The 15,807-nt window shown below is 39.3% G+C and overlaps 1 protein-coding gene and 1 pseudogene across 1 annotated transcript in view; one reads left to right on the forward strand and one right to left on the reverse strand.

Moving 5' to 3' along the window:
* Positions 1 to 15,807, forward strand: part of NUBPL (NUBP iron-sulfur cluster assembly factor, mitochondrial) — a 267,584-nt gene that overhangs the window by 176,225 nt on the left and 75,552 nt on the right. The window lies entirely within an intron of this gene.
* LOC136333941 (heterogeneous nuclear ribonucleoprotein A1-like) lies at positions 8,068 to 8,834 on the reverse strand (annotated as a pseudogene).

Genomic DNA, 15,807 nt, shown 5'->3' on the forward strand with positions numbered 1-15,807 from the left:
CCTCCCCCCACCTTTAACCCCACCACATTCCCCTTGCACACCTCCCCGCATCCTCTCATCCCCTTTCCCTCTGTCCGCTTTCCCTCTGGACCCTTTGATCCCACCTCTGTCTCTATTCTGTTTCTCAGTTCACATTGTTCATTGGATTCCTCAAATGAATGAGGTCCTATGATATTTTTCTTTCTCTGCCTGGCTTATTTCACTTAACATAATAGATTCCAGGTCCATCCATGTTGTTGCAAAAAGTAAGATTTTCTTTTTCATGGCCCCATTATATTCCATTGTGTATGTATACCACTGCTTTTTAATCCACTTGTCTACTGATGGACACTTGGGCTGTTTCCAGATTTTGGCTATTGTGAACAATGCTGCTATAAACATGGGAGTGCGATTCTTCTTTTGAATCACTGATATGATGTTCTTGGGATATATTCTTAAAAGCGAATAGCTGGGTCAAAGGGCAGTTCTGTTTTTAATTTTTTGAGGAATCTCTATACTGTTTTCCACAGTGGCTGCACAAGTCTGCATTCCCACCAGCAGTGCAAGAGGGTTCCCTTTTCTTCACATCCTCACCAGCACTTATTCTGTGTTGTTTTGTTAATGAGCACCATTCTGACTGGTGTGAGGTGATATATCATTGTAGTTTTAATTTGCATTTCTTTAATGATTAGTGATGTTGAACATTTTTTCATCTGCCTATTGGCCATCTGTATGTCTTCTTTGGAGAAGTGTCTATTATTTCTTTTGTCCATTTTTTTATTGCATTGTTTATCTTCCTGGTGTTGAGTTTTACATGTTGTTTATAAATTTTGGTTATTCCACAATGAGATGAATAAAGCTTTAACTGACTCATCATTTTGCAATTCTGCAAGTTATTCTTGATACTGCATATTTGATATATCAGACGAATCCACTAACATTGGCTGCATCATCCATGTTGGGAAATCAATTTGTTTTAAATCAGAAAATCTTTCTTTTAAATCAGCCGATAGAATATTCAAATGATTGACAATAACAAGTAAAGTGGTATCAGTTACTTCGCATTTTTGGAGCCAATGAAACTGTTTAAAGTTTTTGTTGTTAATATGTTTCTGACATAACTCAATATTGGTAATGAAACCAAATATCTTTGCTTTTGCATTGACAAGAGTTTTATTTGTTCCTTGAAGTTGCTTATTTAATATATTTAGTTTTTCAAAGATATCGGCTAAATAACTCACAAATGCTTTACCATCTATTGTTAACAGATACTTCATTTCAGGTTTGTCACTTAAAAAATCACTAAGAGTATCAAACAGTTCCATAAATCTTTTCAAACAGTTTCCTTTAGATAGCCATCTTACTTCAGTATGAAGTAAAAGTCTCACATGGTCTTCATTTTGTTCTTCACAAAATAGTTTGAAAAGATGCTCACATTTGGCACTAGCTTTAATAGCATTAACACACTTTATTACTGTATGTAATACTTCATTCAGAACAGGCGAGATGTTTTTAGCTACCAAGTTTTCCCTATGAATAACACAGTGCACAAGAATCATTTCTGGATTCGCATCTTTCATCAATTTTAAGAGGCCATTTTTCTTGCCCATCATATTGGGAGCACCATCTGCAGCACAAGATGTTATATTTTTCATTGGTATATTATTGACATCTAAGTAGTTTTTTAGCTTATTATATATATCTTTGGAGGTAGTGGTGCTTTCTGATCTTTTACAGAACAACATTTCTTCAGCAAAATGTCCTTTATCAATATATCTTACGTAAGTTATCAATACTGCCTCACTGTCTCTCAAAGTTGATTCATCCATTTGCAAGGAGAATTTTCTTGTTTTCAGCTTTTCAATAAGTTGTTTTTCAATATCCTCACTCATTTCGTCTATTCTTCTGCTAACAGTATTGTCACTGAGTGGCATAGCTTTTACATCTTTGTCATCTTTTTCAAGAACCGTTTTAAGAAATGCTGACATTGACGGTTTTATTAAATTCTCTCCTATAGTGTGATTTTCTCCAGTTTTAGCGATGAATAAAGAAATTTGATAACTAGCCTCAAGAACATGATTATTAGTTGAAGTATGAGCAGTAAATAGAGACTTTAATGTTGTTGTTTTTTCAAAATTTTTCTTTAAAGTTTTAAAGTAACTCAAATCTGAATTAATATGAGCACTATGTTTTGCCTTCAAATGTGCCTCAAGATGACCTCGTTTCATTGATTCGTTGGTCAAGCATTGCTGGCATAAAAGACAAAAAGGAATCCGCTCATCGTGAACAGCGGGTATGAACCCAAATTTTAAATATTCCTCCGAATATTGACGAGTTTTTTTCTTGCTTGCACCACTCATTTTACTATGGGTTATAAGAAATAAAAATAAGATCAATAAAAAACTAATATTAAAATATGTGTTAAAATATATTCAATGTGACATAGAGTAAACATATACTAAAAATTCATATTTATTTAAATGTATATAACACATTTACTACACTACCACCGCAAATCAAAAGGTATCTATATTTTTTCCACTTGACAAAATTTTCTGGAAAGTTATGCTTCTAAAATTAAAATTGTCGTGCATGCACTATTATAGCCCCAATAATATTTATAAAATATTATTGCTTTCTAGCCCCAATGCAAGAAGTACTTAATAAAGAGTTTAATATTGATAAAAATAAAATCAAATACTTACCAATTATATCTATACAATGTATATATGTATATTTATTAAATCATCGAGCTTTTACAACAGTTTTGACTGACACTTATTTCAAATTAACACCAACTGAATGATGTGAAACACTACAGAAGTTGCAATGGGCCAATTAGGTGAGAATAACTGCGTTGTTTAGCGAGTTTTTAAAACATCCGGGGTTCCCTGAGGCAGCGGCACGCTCCGCGGTGAACCCAGGACGAAGTTTACTTGAGGACGCCAATCACCCAGTTGATATTTTGGTCTCGTCAAACGAAATTATACTTAATAATTATTTACTGCAATTATTTAAGAATTGCATTTTTTGTTAAATTTGGCACCGATATCTAGCATTGCATTTAAATGGCCCGGGGCGAAAGAGTTAAAGTCGCGTAGAGTCCATTTTCAAATTGCCCACCTTAACTATCGAATTGCCCCCCTGTGGGGCGTGGGCCCCACGTTGGGAAACACTGGGCTAACCTGTTTGCCTTGCCCTGGTCATTCTCTGAGATTGCACACACATCCCCTCCCCCAACTTTCAAACCCACCCAATATGTTTCCAGTAGCTTTTACATATAAACAGCCTATCTTGGCTCATGCTACAGACTTTCCTAAAATCTCTCAAATGTTCACAAAGTGTAAAACAAGCAACATCTGGCCTCAGCGTGCCCCATACCTTTTGCTAAGTGGCCCCAGGCCCAGCATTAGTGGTAACTGGACTTAGTTTGTAACTTGGCCTCTTCTGGGCATATCCAAGCCCAGTACAGTTAGCAGTCATCTGAATATTGCTTTATAGCTGATGCTAGGTGTCCCCAGGCCGGGCACAGGTGACAGCTGACCTTGGTCTGCACCTTCCAGAAGGATCCAGAGCCAATGCACTCCATGACCAGCTCCTGACTATGCTGGAGAACCACCTCACCACACTTAAAGGGTGGACTTAGCTGGTACCTGAGCCCTACTGAAGTGAACTCTGTTTTTTTGGGTTGACTTTTGTAGAGAAGCTCCTATGATGTAGTCTTATCCAGTCCTCACAGCTGATCATCTTGGGATCATACCCTCCTATTGGCTTGCCAGCAGCAATCAAGGCTCAACCACAACAAAGTGGTGGACATACCCACACAGGGATGGAGGGAATTTACCTGGATCACCCAGCTCTAGTGACCAGGGAGGCTGTACCACTGAGTTCTACGGAAGGACTCTTACTACAAAAGGCCACCCTGCCAAGACTAGGAGACAAAGCATGTCAACCTAATATACAGAAAACAAACACAGAGAGGCAGCCAAAATGTGGAGACAAAGAAACATGTTCCAAATGAAAGAACAGGAGAAATCTCCAGAAAATGAACCAAATTAATGGAGACAGGGAAACTACCAGTTAGAAAAAATGAACCAAATTAATGGAGACAGGGAAACTACCAGTTAGAAAATTTAAATCAATGATTATAACAATGCTCAAGAAACTTAGTGAGAACTACAACATCATGAAAAAGGACATAGAAACCATAGAAAAGGATTAGTCAGACAGGAAAAATACAATATCTAAAATGAAGGCTACACTAGAAGAAATGAACAGTAGGGTGGATGAAGCAGAGGATCAAATCTGCAATTTGGAAAACAAGGTAGCAGAAAACATCCACTCAGAGCAGCAAAAAGGAAAACAAAGTTTTTTAAATGAAGGTAGTCTGAGAGACCTCTGGGCCAACATGAAGTATAACAACATCTGCATCATAGTGGTACTAGAAGAAGAGAGAGAGCCCGGGATTGAGAACCTATTTGAAGAAACAATGACTGAAAACTTCCCTAACCTGCTGAAGGAAAAAGACATACAAGTCCAGAATGCACAGAGATTCCCAAACAAGATGAACTCAAAGAGAGCCCACACCAAGACATATTATAATTGAAATATTAAAGGTTAAAGATAAAGAGAGAATTTAAAAGCAGCAAGAGAAAGCCAGTAATTACCTAAAAGGGAGCTCTCAATAAGACTGTCACTTGATTTCTCAACAGAAATTTGTATGCCAGAAAGAATAGGCACGAAATAGTCAAAGTGATAAAAAGGAAGGACCTATAGCCAGATGACTCTACCCAGCAAAGCTATCATTTTGATTTGAAGGCCAGATAAACAGCTTCCCAGAGAAGAAAAAGCTAAAGGAGTTTGTCACTACCAACCCAGTATTAAAAGAAACGTTAAAGGGTTTTCTTTAAGAAGAAGGAGGAAAAAGAAGTATGAATAATAAGTGACAATAACCATATGTCTATCTACAATTACTTTAAATGTATATAGATTAAATGCCCTAATTAAAATACATAGGGTGGCTGTATGGATAAGAAAATAAGATCCTTACATATGCTGCCTACAGAGATTAACTTCAGATCAAAAGACACATACAGAGTGAAAGTAAAGGAATGAAAAAAGATATTTAATGAAAATGGAAATGGTGGGGGGTGGGAAACTGGCCCTGGTTGGTTGGCTCAGTGGTAAAGTGTCAGCCTGGCATGTGGACGTCCAGGGTTCAATTCCCAGTCATGGCACACAGGAGAAGCATGATCTGCTTCTCCACCCTTGCCTTTCCTCTCTCTCTCTCTCCCCGTCTCCCTCAGCCATGGCTTGATTGGTTCGAGCAAGTTGCCCCGGGTGCTGTGGATGGCTTGTGGAACCTCTGCCTCAGGCACTAAAAAAAATCTTAGTTGCTGAGCAATGGCCCTAGATGGGCAGAGCATCCCGAGTAGGGGGCTTGCCAGGTGGATCTGTTTGGAGAACATGTGTGAGTCTGTGTTTCTGTCTCCCCTCCTCTCACTTGGAAAAGAAGAAGAAGAAAAAACTGGGGCAACCATACTTATACCAGACAAAATAGACTTTAAAACAAGGGTCCCCAAACTTTTTACACAAGGGGCCAGTTCACTGTTCCTCAGACCATTGGAGGGCTGGACTATAAAAAAAACTATGAACAAATCCCTATGCACACTGCACATATCTTATTTTAAAGTAAAAAAACAAAACGGGAACAAATACAATATTTAAAATAAAGAACAAGTAAATTTAAAGCAACAAACTGACCAGTATTTCAATGGGAACTATGCTCCTCTCACTGACCACCAATGAAAGAGGTGCCCCTTCCGGAAGTGCTGTGGGGACCGGATAAATGGCCTCAGGGGGTTGCATGCGGCCCGCGGGCCGTAGTTTGGGGACCCCTGCTTTAAAACAAAGGCTCTAACAAGAGACACAGAAGGACCCAGCAGTTTTACGTCTGAGTATTAATCCAAAGAAATCCAAAACACTAATTCCAAAGACATGCATTCATATATTGATTGCAGCATTATTTACAATAGCTAAGATATGGAAGCAATGTAAGTGTACATCAATAGATGAATGGATAAGAAAGTCATGCATATGTATAATAGAATATGACTCAGCTATAAGAAAGAATGAAATCTTGTCATCGGCAACAACGTGGATAGGGTATATAGTTGAGTGAAATAAGTCAGACACAGAGTGACAAATAAATGCCATATGATATCACTTATATGCAGAATCTAAAGAAAATAAATGAATAGGCAGAATAGAAACAGACTCAGATACAGAGAACATTTTGACAGTTGCCTGATGGGAGTGAAGTGGGGTATAGGTGGAAAGGGAAAGGGATTAAGAATACAAATTGGTAGTCAGATTACTCATGAGGATGTAAAATATCGAGAATATAGTCAATAACATTGTAACAACTATGCAGGGTGTGAGATGGTATACTAGATTTATCGTTTTGGCAAAGTATTGGCCTCCACCACCATAGGCACCAGAGCTTCTGCCTTCAAAGTTTCCTCCTTTTATGGGTCCAGAATTTCAAAATTGATTGTAATTGCCAAAATCACTGTATCGAGGTGATTGCTTCATAAGTTATATAAATTTCTAATCATTAGGTTGTATACCTGAAATTAATTTAATATTGTCTGTCACCTATAATTGAATAATGAAAAACTATTTTAAGAAAAGAAAGAACAGAGTGACTACTTTTTTTTTCAAGAGGATATTAAATCGTTTATTGATTACACATGAAAATGTATATTACACATACTTTATTCCCATCTATAATTTTATCTGATACCATAATTCAGTTTAGATATATTACATAGGATGTACCAACAATTATTAATAACCAAATAAACCCCATGACTCTACCTGAGTGGCCTTTTTAATAGTGAACTCCAGGTCACAACACAATGTAACTGTCACTTCAACTACAACAGGTTTCTGAAGACAATAGCTTCTGTGCCCAAGCAGGTTGTAAATAAATTTCCAGTAGAACCTGGCATCATTCTGAAGGAATGCTAACTTCACGCTATTGGGGTAATTTACCAAGATGGCTTCAGAGTAGGCTAACTTTACATAGCACATTTAAAAAAAGACATTTATTCAGCGTTGATCAGACATTTAGCAATCAAAAACATGGGTGCAAAAAAAAATCCACTTTAAAACCCTTTGTTGGAATATCTTACACTTTCCACAGAGCAGAAACTAAAATAACCTATTATACAATTAATCACAAATACAGTCCTTGAGTTTTTTGCCCACTCACATGAGTATTGTCCATGTCATTTTTGTAGCAGGTAGGCCCTGCCACCAGTGTGCTTGGCTGAGTTCACAAATCTGTTGTAACCTGTGGTGTATGGCCAGTAGCCACGGCCACTATCACAGCAGCCCGGCCCATGCAGGTTCGCATTGGATTCGGACAGTCGGTAAAGAAACAACGGAGCCAAAAACTGGTGGGCCATCATCTTTAATCCTAGTTTGCACCCGGTGGGCAAGTAAAAACACACACTGGTCTCCAAGACCCACTCACATTCAGTGCTCACAAAGCTACGGACTTATCTGAGTTTCCTAGAATCAAAGGTTTCTAGCTCACCAGACTTATTCTCCTCTGTTCCCCATCTCCTTCCTTCTCCTTGCACAAGCTCTGCACAAACTGGCTTCTCACTCAGCACTCCATCATCTTGGCTGCTTCTCCTGGCCTCCTCCACGTGGCCTTTCTCTGCTCTCTCTCCTCTAATGATAATCTCAGGAACCAAGAGAGCAAGCTCCCATTCTGCCCCCATTTTATAATGTAGAAATCCAGACCTTTAATCCAATATACAAAATAGGGAAGTCTCTAATACAAAGTCACTTATCTGAGGCATGATGGGATTGTACCACCCCACATCAAAAAGGGTGGGAAAGGCTTAATCCAAAACCAGGCCCCAGACTACAAGGATCCTGCCTGCCCACAGCCCGCCCCCAAAACACATTAACATCACCTGGGCGATGGCTTCTGTGTGGGCAGCGCCATCTTTAACAAAGTAAGCATAATATATTTTATCTGCCCAACATGTGGCTTCCCTGTTGCTTCTCTGGCTATCCTCTCCTACTGAGCTTTGTTTCCTGGCAGTAATTAAAACCCCTGCCACTGTCTTAGCTCCTGCTGCAGCTGGAACCACCACAGCCACCTTGGTTTCATGGTTTTACAAAGTATTGGACTCCACCACCATAGGGGCCAGAGCATCTGCCTCCAAAGTTTCCTCCTTTCATGGGTCCAAAATTTGAAGACTAGTTGTTGTAATTGCCAAAATCATTGTACCTTCAGCCACCTTTAAAATTTCTTCCATCATTACCAGATCCATTATAGCCATCCCCACTGCCACCATATGGACCACCACCATGGCTGCCACCAAAGCCACTCGACCACTGAAATTTCCTCCACAACCAAAGTTGTCATTTCCACCAAAACCAACTCCACAACCATCTCCGAAGTTTCCAGAACCACCTCGACCTCTTTGGTTGGATGAAGCACCAGCTATCTCTTGCTTATCTAGGGCTTTCCTTCACAGTTGTGGCCATTCACAGTATGGTAGTTCTGAATGACAGTCTTATCTGCAGAGTGATCCTTATCAAAGGTTATAAAAGCAAACCCTCTCTTTTTGCCACTGCCTCAGTCAGTCATGATTTCAGTCGCTTCAGTTTTCCCATTCTGCTCAAAACGGTCTCTTAGGTGATGCTCTTCAGTGTCTTCTTGAATAGCACTGACAAATCTTTGACACAGTTAAATGGGTATCAAGTCTTTGAGACTCTTCTCCTGAGATAGTCCTCTGGTTCCACAACTTTTCTTGGTGGATAAAATCCATGCTGATTTTCACAGCCAGATGTTATGTGAGCTCCTCTTTCTGGCTCTGGTGTTGTAGGTGGGGAGCCCAGCTTGGGGTGAGACCCCACTCTTCTCAAGAGAAACTTTTGAAGCTGAGATATCCTTCTGGAATCTCAGCTGCTACTTGTGGGAGTGAGGCTGGAACCAGCTCATTATGTCTTCCCCCTTCCTACCAGTCTTGATGTGGCTTCTTCTGTAAATCCTTGGTTATAAGACTTATCTTCAATAAATCTTCAGTTGGTAAATCAGGTTGAATGTTCTATATTTTAGTTGTAATTCCAGTTTGGTCCTGAAGGAGGTGAATATAGCCCCCACCTACTCTGTTGCTGTCTTGTCTCCCCTTATTTGATTCTTGAGTTTTAGTTTTTTTATCTGTAAAATAAGGACATTGGGCAAGATAATCTCTAGGATCCCTTATAGCTCTAAAATTCTCCTTTCCTCCTCCTCCTCTTCCTCTTCCTCCTCCTCCTCCTTCTTTTTCCTCCTCCTCCTCTTCCTCCTCCTCCTCCTTCTTCTTCTCCTTCTTCTTCTTCTTTTCAGTGAGAGGAGGGGAGATAATGAGGCAGACTCCCACATGTACCACGATCTGGATCAACCTGGCAACTCATCTGAGGCCAGTGCTCAAGTACTGAGCTATTTTTAGTGCTTGAGGCTGATGCTCTCCAGTGGAACTATCCTCAACTCCTGGGGCCATGGTCAAATCAATCGAGCCACTGGCTTTAGAAAGGAAAGAGAAAGAGAAAGTGAGGAAGTGGAGAACCAGATGGTTGCTTCTCCTGTGCGCCCTGACCAGGAATCAAACTGGGATGTCCATATACCAGGCCAATGTCCTATCCACTGAGCCACCAGCCAGGGCCTATTTTACTATTTTAAGATGCGGAAACAGAGGCATTGAAAAGTTAAGCAACTTGGTTAATTTCAAACTGTGACTTAATAATAAAACTTTGATAGCTGACTGATTAACCTGCTTATTGACAGTTTCACACAACCCTATGCCTACCACTGAAACAGTGTTGAATCCTTTCCTTATTAAAAACACAGATGACAAAAATTATTCAATAGATACAATCCTTTTAATTATTTTCAATACTCAAATAGATTTCTAGAGTCTCAAATCCTTATAATTTAGTAGATCCTTGTTCATATTAAAAATAGAGAGAGGTCTTATAAATAGCAATGCTTGTAGCAAACTAAAGACAAATCAGAAAACAAAGCATATTTGATATTCATAGTCTGAGTAATAAAGTCAAAAGTAAACCAATCTTATATAGCAAAAGAAAATATTCTTTTTTAATTTTTTGACAGAGAGAGGGGCACATAGGGACAGACAGACAGGAAGCGAGAGAGATGAGAAACATTAATTCTTCGTTGTGGCACCATAGTTGTTCATTGATTGTTTTTCTCATATGTGCCTTGACTGCGAGACTACAGTAGATCAAGTGACTCCTTGGTCAAGCCAGTGACCATGGGCTCAAGCCAGCAACCTTGGGCTTCAAGCCAGTGATCTTTGAGCTCAAACCAGTGACCTGGGATCATGTCGCTGATCCCACACTCAAGCCAGCAACCCCACACTCAAGCCTGTGACCTCAGGGTTTTGAACTTGGGTCCTCTGCATCCCAGTCCGACGTTCTATCCATTGCACCACCACCTGGTCAGGTGAGAATATTCTTAAGTAACCATTTTCTTCCAAAATTCGTATTTGAGTAGATGTTAGGCATCAAATGATTTGAGCTTTCTCTTGTTGGTTGAGAATATCCCTGCCGTGAGTGTTTATAGAGTGTTTCGTAATCGTTGGAAAGTTGTATTAGAACTCTGAACCTTTAAGGGTTAGTGGTTGAATCCCCTCCCTGCTCCTCACCTCAGTGACAATTTCCTTAACAACTTTTTCCAGAATGCATCTGTTTTGTAAATTATGACGTTTTGTAAAGACATAACACATTAAGTCCTAGATGAGCTAGAAGGAGATATTTCAGGATGGCAGTCAGAGTAGATTGTAGTTTAATGCAAATTTAAACCTAAAGTTTTTGTAAAATGCAGTTAAATTTACAAAGAAAATATCATGCTATAATATAAGTTATTAAATAGACCAAATAACTTTTAGCTTTCTTGTTCTTATATAAAGTGTTCCCCCCCACCCTTAAAAAAAGAAGTTTGTTTTTTCATTTTGGTGTTTTGTGTAAAAGTGCCTTTTATTCACTTTTTTTTCTGTGAGCAAATCCCTTACAAATATTTTCCATTTTATACAAACAGATCATAGTTACACTTAAAAAAAAATAGTTGGAAGGAAAGTTAGTGATTATTTAATCTAAAACACTTTATAGATAAGAAAACTGAGGTTCAAAGAGGTTAATTAGCTGACCCATGGTAATATAGCTAGTTAGCAACACAAATGGTTGCAATTTAGATACGCCAATTTCCCAGACTAATATTCCTCTATTTAATGAATAGATATCTGAATTCCTGTCTGTATCCAGCTATAGTCTTGATTTTTGCCAGACTCCCCTTTGCAGTACTGGGTTTTTTAAAACCATAGTAATTAATGTCTGAGTCAGAATTTAAAATCCAAAAGCTGCATTATAATAGCTCAGACTTAAAATATAACTGCATATGGAGCTATAGTTTTCTTGGTTTCCTGTTCAATATGATTCATCTTAAAATTTTTAGAATAAAATCTACTGAGCCAGTAGCCCAATTCCGCCTGATGCTCAAATTCCATCTAAGGCTCAAAATCAGGACCCCAGATTATAGGTAACTAAATTGAAGAAATAAACTCAAGTGGGACAGCTCTTCAGCTCATCCCTAGCATGCAGTAATACATTGGATAGACTGGTTGCTTCTCATGTGTGCCCTGACTGGGGATCGAACCTGGGCCAATGTTCTATCCACAGAGCCAACCAGCCAGGTCCTATTCTTATTTTATAACTGGGTGAGCTCTTATCAAAACAATCTCAAGGATAAGTTTAATATATTTTTTGCATCATTTATTTCCGCAAATCAGTAGGCCATCAACTCAAGTAGAAATATTTGTTATTCAGAATTTTATTGTAGTATTTATAGTTAAATAATTTCATTTTTATAGCAATTTTCTTCTTGAAATGAAAATACAATGTTGCATGATTTTATAATAGTCCACTGGGCAGAGCAAAAACTATGGCTCAGACTTAAAGAAAGATACTTCATGTTCTATTTTAGATTTATATTGTATATAAAAGGTGCCTCACATGGAAAAAATTTAGTAGTATAATGCAATTGTAAGAGGCAGCTTGCTGCATAGAATCACTTGGGAGATGTGATTGAATATGGTTAGGCATTATGGAAGGACTATATGTGGAGAGAGACTCCAGAAGTGCAGAAAGAATAGCATCTTCTGTCAGGGAGGTTACATTGAAGCTGGGCTGGTAAAAAAAAAATTACTCTAGAATTCTTAGAGCTTGGAAACCCATTCTAAACCCTGAAAGTTAGTTGATCAAAAAATCTTAGGAGCTTGGTAATTTGCCTGACAAATTTGTCCATAGGTCTGAGACAAGATTAGCTGCATCTCCTATGCCAGTAGTGGCATGGTTTCATGTTGGGGATTCCAAGCAAAGCACAAGTACTGTTCTGTTTGCTATTAGTATAGCACTGTGCCTAACTGGGGTTGGAGAACCAGGAAGTCAGGAACAGATGGCAGAAATTAGATACAGGATAGACTTAGCAAGAAGTATATGGCCAGAGTCAGACACTGCTTTGAGATCTACTGGTTATAAATCCAGAGAGCATAAGAGTCAAAACTGACTATTCAGTCAGTAATTAAGAGCAGACAGGAATGAAGAGGTGATGTCTGGCCCAGGCTGACTTTCCTTAAGAATCTGCTCTATCACCTGTGGATATATTCCAAGCATGGTATGAATGGGCTGCCTGGATATACCTCACTTTTTATTATTTAATCTAGATTTTTGTCCCATTTCTCCTGCTTCATACTTTTCTATTTCTTTTAGTTGCACCCTTTTCTTTTCTTTAGAAGTTTAATCCTTCCTGGCTACTACTTTGGCTCCAGCAGGCTGTAGCTCTGCCTCTCTTTCTTGGCAGCGATTTTCTTCCCTAATTCCCCAGGCCCTGGGTCTGCCCCTACTGATGTCATTTCCACCTGGTTCACATTGACCTTGCTGGCTGGCCCAGGGGGGACACTCTACCTTTGCTTTGGAGAAGTGTGTGTTAACTCTATTTAAGTTTGGCCTGTATTGTGCTGCTGAGGGAAACTGCTGCCCTGGAGCCTGACTGGCAAACTGCTCAGCCAGCCAAGAAACCAGAAACAGAATGCATCTGCGACCCTTTCTTCCAACACTTCCCGATCAGCCTCTTTGCACTTGTGCTCCCAGCATCCTCTGGAGTGAGGCCTGATTGCTGCTGCTTTGGGCAGCTTCTTAATAGGAGTGTTCATAGAATTAAAAGGCCCATCTTCTTTTCTCATTCATAGCACCACACTCTTTATAACTGATGTCCAGAAAAAGATCAAGTACCATACTTGCTCAAATATCAGATATATTTTTATTTCCCAGTTATTCCTCAGAAAAGAGCTAATTGCCTTTATTTGAGTCTTTGATTTACTTTTAGATTATCAGGCATTATTTAAAATATAAAAATATGAAGTACTATTTGAAGAAAACATAATAGCCTAAATTTACCCCAGTCAATGCTAGTTTGGAGCGTGAGAGGAGCTGAAAAGGTTTTATCAGAAGTAGGGGCCCCGCCCTGGCTGGTTGGCTCAGCGGTAGAGCGTCGGCCTAGTGTGCGGAGGACCCGGGTTCGATTCCCGGCCAGGGCACACAGGAGAAGCACCCATTTGCTTCTCCACCCCTCCACCGGGCTTTCCTCTCTGTCTCTCTCTTCCCCTCCCGCAGCCAAGGCTCCATTGGAGCAAAGATGGCCCCGGGCGCTGGGCATGGCTCTGTGGCCTCTGCCTCAGGCGCTAGAGTGGCTCTGGTCACAACATGGCGACGCCCAGGATGGGCAGAGCATCGCCCCCTGGTGGGCAGAGCGTCACCCCTGGTGGACGTGCCGGGTGGATCCCGGTCGGGCACTTGCGGGAGTCTGTCTGACTGTCTCTCCCTGTTTCCAGCTTCAGAAAAATGAAAAAAAAAAAAAAGAAAAGAAGAAGTAGGGGCCCCATGAGGCTAATGAAACTGAAGCTCAGGGTTGCACACTTGCCTGGGCTTCTACAGATGCTGGGAGTTGTAAAATGTTCCAGGCTGAGAGAGGGAGCAGGTCATAGTCAGAAAGCATTTCTGTGTAAACATTTTAGTTCAAGTGATCTCAGAGAAAGGAACTTGAATCACTAAGTCTCCAATATTTTATGGTTATTTCTTTTCACATTCTCAATAAATATTTACTTTTATCCCTAATTTTGCATTTCTGAATTTGTATTCTTATTCTTAGAGAGGACCACCTGAATTGTATATGCAGCAGGCCACACAAAATCTGGATTTGCCTCTGGGTTTTACTAAATGAGCTACCTGGGTGTTTTGCTGGTACCGTAAATGGTTCCCTACATTTAGTGACACATTTATACGAGTGGACAAACATGAGGTAGAATCTGAAGAATCCCAAATAATTCTAAAATCAATGCTTTGATGGCTTTTTAGAAGAGAAATAGAATTTCCTGGCAGCCAACATATTTCAGAGTTAGTATTGATGAATGCTATAAAACTGGAACTCAGATCCTAATGTCAATTCAGTTCAGTTCAGTTCAAGTCAACAAGCCTTTGTAGAATGCCTACTGTGTGTGAGGAAATTTAGGGCAAGGCTCTTTCTTTCAGATAGTTTAAATTCACTTTAAGAGTCATCTGAAATTAACTACCTTAACAGTGAAGTATTTTTAGTTCCTTGGAGCTTTAATAACAGTTTTCTTTTCTGAAATTGGAGCCAACATGATAAATATGATTAAATACCAAGAAACAACATGATAAATTCTCAGCAGCAGTCCTTCGATGTTCTCTGAAATGAAGACTTGTCAGTCTGCCAGTGCTGGGAGTTGTAGTGCAGAGGATATAAAATGAAAAATGTCATTTATCTTTTTTTGTAGATAATTTCATATATTATGGTCATGGGTGACTTTGAGGTAGCTATTTTTCAAACCAAGAAACCCTATATTGAAAACAAACTATTTCATGTTCATCATTTCATCATTTTCTTAAAATGTGTCATTAAACCAGTATCAAGTACTTGTATTTAGGAAATATCATAGAATTCCCCTAAAACAAGTTAATGTATAATGTCTGCACTATAAATGTTTTAAGGGAAAATAAATGTTTCAAAGAAAAATGAGCTCAGAGGAGAAGAGAGACCTACGTTGGGGGCATGCTATTTTAGAACGCCTGTACTGTCCTCTTAGTGATACCCTGAGTGTGCCGAGCACACGCCTCATCTTGGGCCGTCGCAGTTGCTGTGCTTCTGCCTGGAAGGGTTTCCTTCAGATAACCCCATCGATTAGCTTCTCACTGCGCGCAGGGCTCTGACCTCCCTGTTTCAAGAAGCGCCCACAGCGATTCCATTTTCCCTCTACTGGTCAGGAGCATTCTTCACTATCTGACTATGGCCACTGAAGAGATTTGAAGAAATTCTTTGATGAATACTTTGCTATCTGAACTTTACTACTTACTTTTTGAAATTCAGGAATTGAAAATAGTTTTAAAATATTTCTTGCTATTTGATTAGGATATCTGAATCAGAAACCAAATCATTTTGTACAGTAAGGGATACTTGTTTTCTTCATAGCAGTTTTTACTCTAATTTGTTTGTCTTTCTGTCTGTCTCCTATACTAAAATGTTAGTTTCATGGTGGCTAGAACCTTATTTGTTCACTTCTCTGTCCCAATGACCTGTAACAGTGCCTGGCACCTAATCAAATATGAATAAATATGTGTTGCATACATGTGTTAGTACATGAGTTAATCCATTTGAGCCAATATCATCTA

This window comes from Saccopteryx bilineata, chromosome 4, assembly GCF_036850765.1.
Source record: "Saccopteryx bilineata isolate mSacBil1 chromosome 4, mSacBil1_pri_phased_curated, whole genome shotgun sequence".
In the NCBI taxonomy this organism is placed as follows: Eukaryota; Metazoa; Chordata; class Mammalia; order Chiroptera; family Emballonuridae; genus Saccopteryx; species Saccopteryx bilineata.